The sequence below is a fragment of the Phalacrocorax carbo genome, chromosome 6 (genome assembly GCF_963921805.1).
Source record: "Phalacrocorax carbo chromosome 6, bPhaCar2.1, whole genome shotgun sequence".
Taxonomy (NCBI): Eukaryota; Metazoa; Chordata; class Aves; order Suliformes; family Phalacrocoracidae; genus Phalacrocorax; species Phalacrocorax carbo.
In genome coordinates, this window is record NC_087518.1 from 3,421,530 (window position 1) to 3,433,473 (window position 11,944).

The 11,944-nt window shown below is 49.6% G+C and overlaps 1 protein-coding gene across 3 annotated transcripts in view; it reads right to left on the reverse strand.

The window, feature by feature from the left end:
• Nucleotides 1-11,665, reverse strand: part of LOC104047469 (contactin-4) — a 353,961-nt gene extending 342,296 nt beyond the window's left edge. For all 3 annotated transcript variants that reach the window (XM_064453439.1, XM_064453440.1, XM_064453438.1), the window contains exon 1: nucleotides 11,467-11,665. The gene's annotated coding sequence lies outside the window, so the exon portion shown is untranslated. The remainder of the gene's footprint in view (nucleotides 1-11,466) is intronic.
• Between the last annotated feature and the right edge of the window lie 279 nt (nucleotides 11,666-11,944).

Below are 11,944 nucleotides of genomic sequence, written 5' to 3' on the forward strand. Positions count from 1 at the left end.
ATCAGCACAGCTCTGTGCAATGACATGATCCCAACATACTCAGAACATGCCGGGACACAAACATTCCAGTGCCTTAAATCAGACAGTTTCAAATGTGCATCTTCCAGAGTGCACTTTGCTTTTTAAAAGACCATATTAGTCATGTTTTTTTTACTGGAGAAGGGCATCTCCAGCTCATACGTAATCCTGTGGTAAGAGCAGGTGACCTGGTTTCTGGTGGGTTTTTTCCCCCCCAAGGAGCAAATGTGGGTCTAGAAAATTGCTCAGTATGCTGCAAGGGTGCTCTGGACAGCCGACTGATCTGCCAAGCAACGCAGACTCTCGCTGAACTTCAGAAGTGCAAGTTCAGAGCTCACAAAACTGCCTGACGTGGCCAAAACCGTGCAGTGCCGGTATTTAGCAGCTACCCAATTCTGCACATTTTCTGAAGCCCTCTTGGTGCAACTCAGCTGCAGTTTCAAACCACTCCGCACCACCGTCCATCCCCTCCACCTATTTGCTTTCTCAGGCATCGCTGCACGTTTAACGTCTAAGCCCTTGAGGGTGATTGAGCCAATTACGCAGCGCACAGTCAGCTCTCCGCCATGAAGTGCTCACCGACTCCAGATCACATCCAAGTTTCAGGAACTGCTGATCATTGCAAACAGGCTGACCCCACCCTGCCTAAAAGTACTCCACCAATTAAACTGACAGTTTAGAGCATCATCTCTCCTCATCCCGTATTTCTCGGCTATCCCCTGCCTTTCAGCACGCCCAGTGATTTAGCAACTCAAAGAGGAGAGGAACCTTTCCAGGAACTGGGTTCATCTACTGATAAGGGCGGCAGAATCAGAAAAAATGTTAGGAGCAAAATCAGGGCCAGGAAGATGTGGGGCTGCAGCCCTCCTATGGCCAATAGTCTAAAACATGACTTTTGCTAAGGATCCTCAAGAGATATCTGGTTTAAAACAGCCTGCATGGGAATCCAAGCAGTCTATGGCCAAAGCTCTCCATCAGCCTAGACCGGACTAGGAGAAGTCTCTTCCAACCTTAATGATTCTATGATTCTAAACCCTTCACCTGAAGGTGATCAAATATTTCCTTGCAATGCACATACCTCTCCAGTGGCGAAAATTATCAATGGTGGTATGCGGCCTGTGAGCGTTACTGGACATACTGTGCTCATAGCTTTAAGGTTTCTGTCACAGTGTGACATGATAAAATTTAGAGCGTATGAAACCTTTGCAATCAAATCCTCTTTTCCGATGGCCACCCACTAAAACTAAATTTCTGTTGAAACAATTGCACCATGCTCCCGTAACAGCTAATAAGTTGTTTTTTGGGGGTGGTTCCCCCTCTCAAGTTATTCATAGTACCTTCAAGAGTGCAAAACACCAGTCGCAGCCAGTTGGCAGGAGGGCTACGCTTGTAATATCCGCTCCAGGGATGAAGGACATGCAAACTCCCAACCCGCACACTTGTTGCAGAAAGCCCTCGGCCGCTGAGACCACACCATTCCCAGCTTCCATTTAGCTGAGCAAGCAAAGCCGGGAACCCATTAATTTGCTGTGTGAGTTATGGTTCCCTGCAGCACCTTCTGTTCACTGTCAAGGTTCTGCAACGATGACGAATGCAGCTACATTCAGCCCAAAACTCTAGAATTTGATATACTAAATCATTCTAGATATTAAATGTCTTGGTGATAAGCCTAGCAAATGAATTCCTCTGGAGCCTACACTTTTTGCTGTACACGAGGCAGGAGGGACTCCCAACATAGTCCCCTATTGTTTAATGGAAAAATATGCAGCTTGGTACCATTGCTGCTCCTGGGAAAGAAACCAGGATCCCAGGAAAATTCACACAACTTTCAGAGGCTACTCATAGAAGCTGCAAATCTGCAGAAGGCAGTTCGGGGCATTGGGAGCTCACCAGTTATTCCTATTTTAATAGCAGTAGCTGTACATGCATATAAAATTTCCACTTACCCTAGTAAATAAACAGAAAAGACTGCAGCAAAATAAACAAACAGGGTACACGGTCAGAATCCTTAAGCAGCAAGACACAGGCAGGTTTTCAGTCTTCTTCTTATCAACCTCACTATTAATCCTTTTTGTTTATAAAATACCTCCTTCCTTCAGTCCCAGCCTACTGAAGTCCAGAGGACTGAATACATTTCATCTCAACTAATTTGTACAGAATACGTAACTTTTCAAAGGAATCCTAAACCAAAACAGGGTAAGGCGTGAAGCGGGCGGAACAATTGCTACTTCGTTTTTAATTTCTAAAAATCACCATCAGATACATCATAGTGGTTAACACCAGAGAGACTCTGCAAGCTCCATAAACAATAGAGGTATTACCCATTATCACACAAGTACAAATTATTGTGACCTTTCCAGCTTTCTCACACTAGGCTTCCTTTTTTTCCACTTGACTACAGAAAATATTGAGTCAATCCATGTTGTGCGCTCTTCATTCTCAGATGTATTTGACCAGTGCTTTTTCCCTACATATGCCATTAGAAGAGACTCATCAAACACCGAATTCACCCGAGTAATTTTTTCACTCAAACCAGCGCATTACTAGTGCTCCCTAGGAGAGACCCAGCCTTACCCTAAGCATCGCGCCACATCTGCTTCCCCCACCTCTGCCTCCCCGACAAACCAATTTGTGATACACCCGAAGGCTGTGCTGCCGTCCAGCAAGCCCTGGGCAGGCTGGAGAGCTGGGCCCAGGGGAGCCTCAGGGAATTCAGCAAGAGCCAGTGCAGGGCCCTGCCCCTGGGGAGGAACAACCCCCCGCACCAGCACAGGCTGGGGGGGACCTGCTGGAGAGCGGCTCTGCTGAGAGGCCCTGGGGGTGCTGGGGGGCAGCGAGGTGACCCTGAGCCAGCACCGGGCCCTTGGGGCCAAGGGGGCCAGGGGTGCCCTGGGGGGCATGGAAAGGCATGTGGGCAGCAGGGCGAGGGAGGGTCTCCTCCCCCTCTGCTCTGCCCCAGTGAGGCCACATCTGGGGGGCTGCGGCCAGTTCTGGGGCCCCCAGTTCAAGAAAGACAGGGATCTACTGGAGAGAGTCCAGCAGAGAGCTGCCCAAATGATCAGGGCCTGGAGCATCTCCCTTGTGAGGAAAGGCTGAGAGACCTGGGCTTGTTCAGCCTGGAGAAGAGAAGGCTGAGGGGGGATCTCATCAGTGCCTATAAATACCTGAAGGGTGGGTGTCAGGGGGATGGGGCCGGGCTCTTTTCAGCGGTGCCCAACGCCAGGCCAAGGGGCCACGGGCACAAGCTGGAACACGGGAAGCTCCCCCTGAACATGAGGACAAACCCCTTCCCTGTGCAGGTGCCAGAGCAGGGGCACAGGCTGCCCAGAGAGGCTGTGGGGTCCCTTCCCTGGAGACATTCACCCCCCGCCTGGACGCGGCCCTGTGCCCCTGCTCTGGGGGTGCCTGCTCCAGCAGGGGTGGGACGGGGTGAGCTCCAGGGGTCCCTTCCAACCCCTACCAGTCTGTGATATATTCATTTAATATTCATTGTAGGACGTGTTGGCAAACAGTATGAAAATATTGCAGCAGAGATCAGAGAGGGAGGCTGCTCAGTTCCTCCCATCTGCCCTGACCATCTTTCCTGCTCTCAGACCCTATTCCTGCCCACCAAGAGATGCCTGCTCGAGGCCCACAGAAAATGGAGCTGGCAAAGCAGCCAGCAGACCTCTTCCACCATGTGGATTTCTGAGCCGGACGAACACTGAGCTAGCCTTAACAGACACGTGTACATCCCCAGAAAACCTTCCTGCTAGTCATCCAGTCGGAGAAGCGTACAAGGACAAAACATCCCTTATATCATGCACCTTTCAGGACAGCTTCCCTGCACAAACTGCGCTCACTGGGCACTGATTTCCACAGAGCTTAAAATCATTCTTCATGAATAATTGGCACTTTCTATCAGGAAGTCTGACTGCACTGGATCCATCCTCCTGTTCTCTTGATCATCTTGTGTTGAAACCAAAGGAGCTAGGGAGGAGCAGAGAGAGGGTGATGCTGAGCAAGCCACACAAAAACCTTACCTGTCAGCCAAAATGTAAGAGGACCTGCTGCATCAGGCTGTGTAAGTGAAGATGGATAACAGCAAGGATAAAAACAGTGGGGAAAAATGAGGGGTAAACTGAGAAGCAGAATGGCTTCGTGGGTCAAAAGAGAATCATGACACCAATGAAAGAAATGTGTCAGGGAGAAAAACGATGCATTATTTTTCTACAGATTCCCCAGAATTAGGAATCCTGAGAAAATCATACAGTAGAAATTCTGATTAGGGTCATAGGCATAAACTTCAACATGCACCTAAAAGCCTGCAAACTGGCACTGGCTCTTTCCCAGCCCAGCGCAGAGGGTCGCGCTCCCAGGGCCGGCTCGGGGTGCTCCCTGGCTGCGTGCCCTTGCAGACGGGGAGGGATGCGCGCCGGGGTGCGCAGCCGCCAGCCCGAGGCTGAAGTTGCTGGAGCGGCCGGGTGCCGTGCGGGTGACGCGGGTCTGAGTGCTGCCACCCTGTGGGATCGGTGTCACTCGTGTCTGTGCCTGCCACGGCGCTGCGTGCTCTGCCCAGCTCCCCGGCGCCCAGCGGCCCACCTGTATTTGGGAAACCACGGCGGGGCTTTGAAGCCCAAACAAGCTGTTTGCAGAAAAGCATAATGCTGAAATACATTTGAGCATTTATTCAGGAGTTGGCAATGTTTGTAAATACGATTTGGAACAAAAAAGGTTACTGAATTCGGGCCAGAATAAGAACAAATATTATAATTCAAAATAACTTGCATGTCAAAGTTAACAATCTGATGTATTTACACAATTCCTATTTACTCACGCATATCAAGGCCTGGACTGAAATCCTGTTTTGTACATCGCTAAGAGCTGATTCTGTTTGAAATTACTCTTCTGCTGTACTTCATATTTCATTCATTTCTACTTCCAGCTATACATGCACAACAGAGGGCATTATACATCTCCCTAATTGAACAATACAGATCAATTAAATATGAAAAGTCATTCTTGGACTAAAAACCTCTTAGGCAAATGTTCTGCTCTTGTGCTAAGTAACTCTTTTTAAAAAGATAGGAGTTGAGTGCTGTTCAGAAGTTTGGTTTTTGTTTTTTCTTTTTTCAAAAGACTGGGAGACAAAGACCAAGAAGATTCATCCATTCGTTCCTGACAAGAGGACACAGAGCTTTTGCCTCCATTTCACAAGAGCAGGGTAGTAGCAATAAAAAAAAAAAGAGTCTTATTTGATGAAAGCTATTCAGTGCCCTACACAGGAGGCGGCTCAGCGCTGAACACGCCTTTCAATCACCCCTTGTGGGTCACGCCATTAACACGAGGTACGGTGTTATCAAATAGTACCATGGGAAAAGAAAAAAATCACATTAAATCTATCTTTATACTGAAGGTAGCCCACCAGCTACAGGTTTCTCACACATAAAATGTGGGGTTCCCACTAAAGGTCCAAGGGGAGAAGATCCAGCGTTATCAGCCCAGCAAACAGTTCACACCTTGATGGTGCCAGAAACCAAGGTTTCCATGGGTGGGCTGAGATCCCCCCGACAGCAGCTCAGCACCACGGCAGTTAGCCGGCATGTTTATTTTGCCATTGACTCACCAATACGTGCTCTTTGCTAATACACAACACCATCCTATAAAAATTTATTGACTCAAACCTAGTACAAACCTACAGCTAAGTTAACGGAAGAATCTGGCTCAGATAGGAGCCTAAAACTATCAGTCCAAGGAAGGGAAACCTGGCTGACAGCAACCTGGAGAGCTTATGGGATTTCTCCAACCTTTAAGGTCAGCCAGTAGCTCATAGGCAGTGAGTGGGATGTGACCACCTGAAGGGACAGAAGGACAGACCACGGCTCAGTCAAAAGACAGACATGGAAGAAGGAGGGGCTAAATCCAGAGGAGATGTGAAAAAGAAAGAGGTAAAAATGGGAGATTAGAACCATTAAGATACAGCCAGGGAGCAGGGCAAGCAGCTCAGCAATCCTGTGGACTTCCACAGATGGATAGTTGGGTTTTCACACTCCTATTACTGGAAGCATAGAGATGGAAATGTGTTTAATTGTCTGAGTATGATGTTGGTTGTAGGTCTTCCCAAATAATACCCCATTATCTGCATAAGAAGAGTTTAATAAACCATGCACTTACAGTTCGGTTAAAAAAACACTGGTAGGTTATTGCTATTCAGTACTATTCAGATTAAATTACCATTTGTAACACAGGATTTTGCATTACAAACACCAAGTATGCCATTTGTTCCCTTTCTTAGTCTTCTAATTGACTAAAACGACCTGCTAAACCTTATCTAGATTGGGTTTAAGTACCACACCTCTTCATTGGCTAAGTATTTATATAAATAAATTATAAACACAGATTTTGTCTGAGGCCAATAAAGATCTTATACTGATACAACTTACAGAAGAGTAAAACAGTCTGGTCTTAGAAGCAGCTCAGGACTAACTTGTCTCATGAACAGCTACCAAGTGCCAACAGCTGTTGGAAACTTCCAATAAAAACATCTTTGGTCCAAGACCTCATCTGTCTCCTACATAACCCTCTATGGCATCGAGTCTCAGCAGCTCTGGCCAGGTCCCCTTGGCTGGGTGCAGTCCCCCACGCTCTCCCCAGCACTCCAGTCACCCCAGAAGTATGTTAATTCAGGACATCCCAGGAGATGCAAGTGGTGTCCAGCCTGGAAATTAAACTACTCCCGAGAAGGACGGTGGGAGGTGCAGGGAAACTGAGGGAGGGCTGAAGGGCACTAAACTTTGGACTGTGCTACTTGTGAGCAAGGATTGCAAAGGAAGGCGAACCACCACGGCAGGGGGTGCTGTCATATTGCCCTCCTGGGTTAAAAAATTCTGGAGAATGCCTAGCTTAACACACGGTCTTTCAACTGCATTTTGCTCTGCAAACAAGAGTGGGGAAGCCCATGTGAGATGGTTAATAATGACTGTGTCCACTGGGTCTCACTGAAGCCTGGCTCAAACCCTCTGGCAAAACAGAGAGGAGGAAAGGTGGTGAAGCACCATCATGGTACTTTCCTTTTAAACTTTTGTATAATGCATAGGAGAGCCTGGTACTGCATATATCAAAAATTTTATTAATTAATAAAGATGTTTGGCCATATCTGAGACATCTCCAGCAAATCGTCAAGTAACAGAACATCAGCTGCTGATCAACTGGCATCTTATGGAAGGTTTAATAGAAGAAGCAACTGTTGTAGAGCCCTGTTTTGAAACCTTGAGCTGCTTAACACGTTTGGTTTTTTTTGAATAATCCCTGTAAAGGTGATTTTAAACATGTAATGGTTGTACATTACTCTTTTGGGTCCCCAAGACATGGAATAATTCAGTAAGTGTATCACTTACCTTACTGAAGTCCACATGCTGATACACCTATGCTGTAACTGGGTACCTCACCAGAAATCCAATCTACATGGAAGAGTCAAAACTTGCTCCTTGTGCTCTGGCTTCCTACATTTGAATCACGCCCACAACAAAGTCACTAGCTTAGCTGTTTGCAAAATACTTGGACCCTGTTAGTCCTGAGGGTTTGGCTTGACTTTCAGTGATTTAACCTGGCAATTAAAAAAAAAATCAAACCAAAATCTCAACAATTCTTTTTTTCTTGGTGTCATGCTGAAACAGATTTTTATCCTGCAGATTAAGATAGAAAGTGACTGCTTGTATCTAGGGAAAAAGCACAGAATGAAGTTATTTCCCAGGTACAATACACACAGCACTGGAAAGCACTGTATAGTGTAGAAAACACTGTTGTCTTGATTCATAATGAAATGTGAACCTCATTTATGCGAAGATTGCAAGCAGATTTGACACAAGAGTTTTTGTTTTAATATCGCCTTCTTTGGTGGATGATGGTAGGGGACAGGGAATAGTTGTGTACTAGCATGAAACAGCAAATCAGTTGGATGTCATCATTATATATTTGCTTTGCTAATAATAAAAGGAATGAATCACTACTGTCATGATATTCATATTTATATTTGAGTAACCACTGTAGCAGATAACAGTAAAGATGTGTGTAAGTTTAAATCCTGGCAGCACACCTAGATTAGAGCTTCGAAGCTGACATTTGTGGATTTCGTGTGATTCATGTTACTTTTCTCTGTTTGTGATTACCTTCCCGTCAGGGGCTGCACATCACTCACCCACCAAGCAGCAGACTTGCAGTTTCTGCATGTGAAGGAAAAATTCCCAACTGTTGCAGCAAACCCTCTTCAAATTGAGCCCCAGCCTCTGTATAACAATGGGGCTGAACAACAGGCCACTAGCAAAACCAAAAGGAGCGTGTAAACAGCTTTCACAGGGACATTATCGGGTCATTTTAGGCCAGAGAGGGGAGGTGCGGGAAGAAAACCCCAGACTTGCTCTAATCTAACAAGGCTAAAAATAGACCTGTGATGATTTATGAACTTTCAAAGGCCGCAGAGTATTTTTAAGCAATAGCATCTTCTCCCACACCGCCTGCATCCCGGGAGCTGCCTGTGCGGCGCCGGGGCTGTGCCCACCCGTGCCCCCGACGGGGACCAGCCGCGGGCAGCCGATACCTCCATCGTGCTTCACCCAAATAAAATTCAGAAAGACCATGAGAGACAATAAAAAGGCAATGATCCATTTCTCTTGTGGTTAACGTCTTTCCTGCAGCTCTGCCTTGTCTTCTTCACCTCTGATTTCTATTTTTCCCTTAATCAAGCTAACTACACAGAACTGCCAGACAAAGCCAACTCCCCAAACCGAGGGGAAAAAAGTTACTTTGCACCAGAATATCTACGAAATTATTCAGAAGTTTTGCATCTGTGGTAGAAATTGCACAGGACCTTAACTACTACACCTCTTTTCTTAGTCGTCCCTGATGGGGTAACACAGGAGTGTATTTTAAATCAAATAAATGTTAATCCCAATAACCATAAAGACCTGGATATCAACACTTTCATGCATGAGGAGGTGCTAGTTTGGGAACCAAGGTGGGCTCTCTCACCAGTTGCTTGCTGCCTTGCAGTGCTGTTATTTTTCCCTCTAGAATAAACACTCCTCAGCTGACAGTTAAAAATCAGCACCGGGGAAACAAGCAACGGAGGGATTAACACTGGAAATAGAACCGAGGCCACCCCGGGGAAGGATGGCTGTGGTCTCAGAGCCCACCCATCCGTGAGGGCTTGTGCCACACCACTGCCGAAGGTGTCCCCACGGCCCAGAGAAGAGGACACTCGCCCCCTCCCACCACCCAGCGCATGCTGAAGGCACCCTTGCCCCTCATCAGAAGTCCTGGTGACCTGGGGCGAGGGGCTAAGGAGCTCCGCACATCACCGTTAAGGCATGTAAAATGAGGCACTATCGTTGCATGCTGTTTACTGTTTACACGCTAAGGGAGAAGTGAGGCTTCTTGCAAAGGAAAGCTTTTCTTCTGCTGCCACTCACATTCAAAACATCTATTTTATCATCATGTAGAGCAGCACAAGCTTAAAATTCGGGGAACGCTAGATGGGCTAGAAGAGAGCTCAACTCCACTGCAGCAGATAGGGACGGGAAAATTGCCAAGTCGACAGAGTTTTGCCAGGATCATTCAACTCCAACTACCTGCAGGCATACCCTGCCTTACTCCAGCCCTCACCACCGGCTCTGGCTAACCCACCGCACATGGGGCAGGAGACCCAGAATAGTCGGTATTTACAAAAAAAAAAAAAAAAAAAACAAAAACACACAAAAGGAGGGTGTTGGCGTGGCTTACTGCACAGGGTTACTTCACTTGATGGGATCTGCTGAAACACCTCCTGCAACCGAGCAAAACCTTGTCAGATGTATTTAGCTCTGCCCAGAGTTCAGCACAGGAGGGAGAGGTTGCTGCACGCCAGTGGAAGCCATTGTCTAAAGCAGGCTGCTTTGGGAAAATTAGCAGTGTGCACACCCCTAAATGAGGCTGTACAGCAAGTAAAAGAAGGATTAGCCATGTAAAGTAAGTCCTCTTGGTATTAGATTAAAGAGGGGAGGTGACTTTGAAGGATTATTCAAGAGCCATTTAAGCAGTTTTCAGGGACTTACAAACACAGGGTAAAAATGCAAGCTCCTCAGGTCCAGAAAAGAAGAGAATTAAGTGTCCTGGCCAGGAAAGCGGCAGGAAAGGCTTCTGGAAGACCCACCAGGCTGGCCCCCAGCACAGGGCCCCATCACCCTGCTTCCCACGCCCGGCAGCAGCCATCGCGCCCCGCGACAGCAGCGTGGGGAGCCCCGGCGTGCGGGAGCCTGGGCTGGAGCGTCCTGCCTGCGCGCCTGGGATGGGGCTGCTGGCAGGGAGCAAGAGCCACGAGGGAAGGGGCTCCGAGAGCCGCGATGCCGCTGGGACACGCCACAGGCCGCGGCAGCCCTGGCCCCACGGCGGCTGGTGGGTGGCCGTGGACGCCACGCTGGGAGGGAGCGCGATGGACGCTGTGTCAGGAAGGATCCTCCAGAGCAGTCTGGCCATTTGAATAAGAGGCTTCCACCAGTCTCTGCTCTCATCTAAATGATTCAGCTGCTAGGATGCAGGTCCTGAACCGAAGCGTGTAAGCGGGAGGATGTGCATGCACAAACACAAAACCTGACTTCCCTCCGTAGCCAAAGGTTCCCCTCCTTCCCTGCACCTCGGGGTGCCTAATCAACATGCTGGCTCGTAATCCTTTGCCCACATTAATCCAGCAAGGGAAAATGAATACGTTGCTGCAAGACATCAGACTGCTTTACTGAACCCTCCTTGCAAAAAAAAAAAAAAAAAAAAAAGAAAAAAACCAAACCCGCTTTTCCTTAGTCTAAAAGGTGATGGATAATTAGTATGTAAGATACAAACTATTTCCACTTGTTATGCAAGCAGCATCGTTTAATTTGTAGTTTAGAGAGCAAGTCATTCCTGTCTGGGATAAATAAAACAACATGCTGCATTATGTTGCTCACGGCTCGGAGGCAACACCAGCCTGGGGAAAGCAAAAGAAGCTAAAACTCGAGCAAGGGACGTTGGCTGGATCAAGCAAAAAGTTATGCATGCATTTCTGCCGGCTCGGGAGGGAGCATCCCTCCGCCAGCACAGGCTCAGGCGCGGAGCCCCATCCCCGCACTCCCCACCGCCGCCCAGACCCCGGCCGGGGAGGGGGGCAGCCCGGCCCCGCACCCCGCCGAGCGGCCGCGGAGCCCCGCCGGCATCGCGGGGACCCCCCCGGCGGCAGCGGGAACCGCGCCCCGAGCTCCGCACCCCCTTCCTTCGGCCCCCGCGCCCCCCGTTCCCGGGGAGCCGCCGGGCGGGCACCCCGCGCTCCGCACCGCTCCGCGCCCCGCTCCATCCCCCCTCACCGCCGCTGCTTTCCTCATTTATTCCCATTTTAATTTTGTGGGTTTTTTTTTTTCCTCGCTTTTCAAATCTGCCTCCCTCCTCTCGGTGCAAAGCCGCGCTTACCTGGGCGGCGCGGGGGGGCATGCTCGGCTCCGCGGGCGCGGAGGCCGCCTGCGCCCGCCCTGCGCGGCAGCCCCGAGATGCGCGGCAGCCCCGAGATGCGCGGCTCCCGCAGCGGTGCGCGGCTCCCGCAGCAGCCCGCGGCCGCAGCATTGAGCGGCAGCGGCCGGGGAGAGCCGGGCGGGCGCCGCGCAAACCCCACCTCCCAAACCTGCGCCGTGCGCGGGGGGCGGGCGGAGGAGCCGCGGCAGCGCGGCCGCCCTTAACCCTTCTCCTGCCCCGCTGCGCGGGCGCGGTGCCTGCGCGCAGCGGGAGCGCAAGGCTTCCAGCACCACCACCCCCCCTCCGCCACCCCGCGGGGGGGACTGCGGCGGCTCAGCCCCGAAATATCCCCCCACCACACGCCTTTTTTGTTCGCCTTTCAGCCCCGGTTTGGCTCTTGCCGGCAGACGCGGGACCCATCCGCACCCGCGGAGCCGGA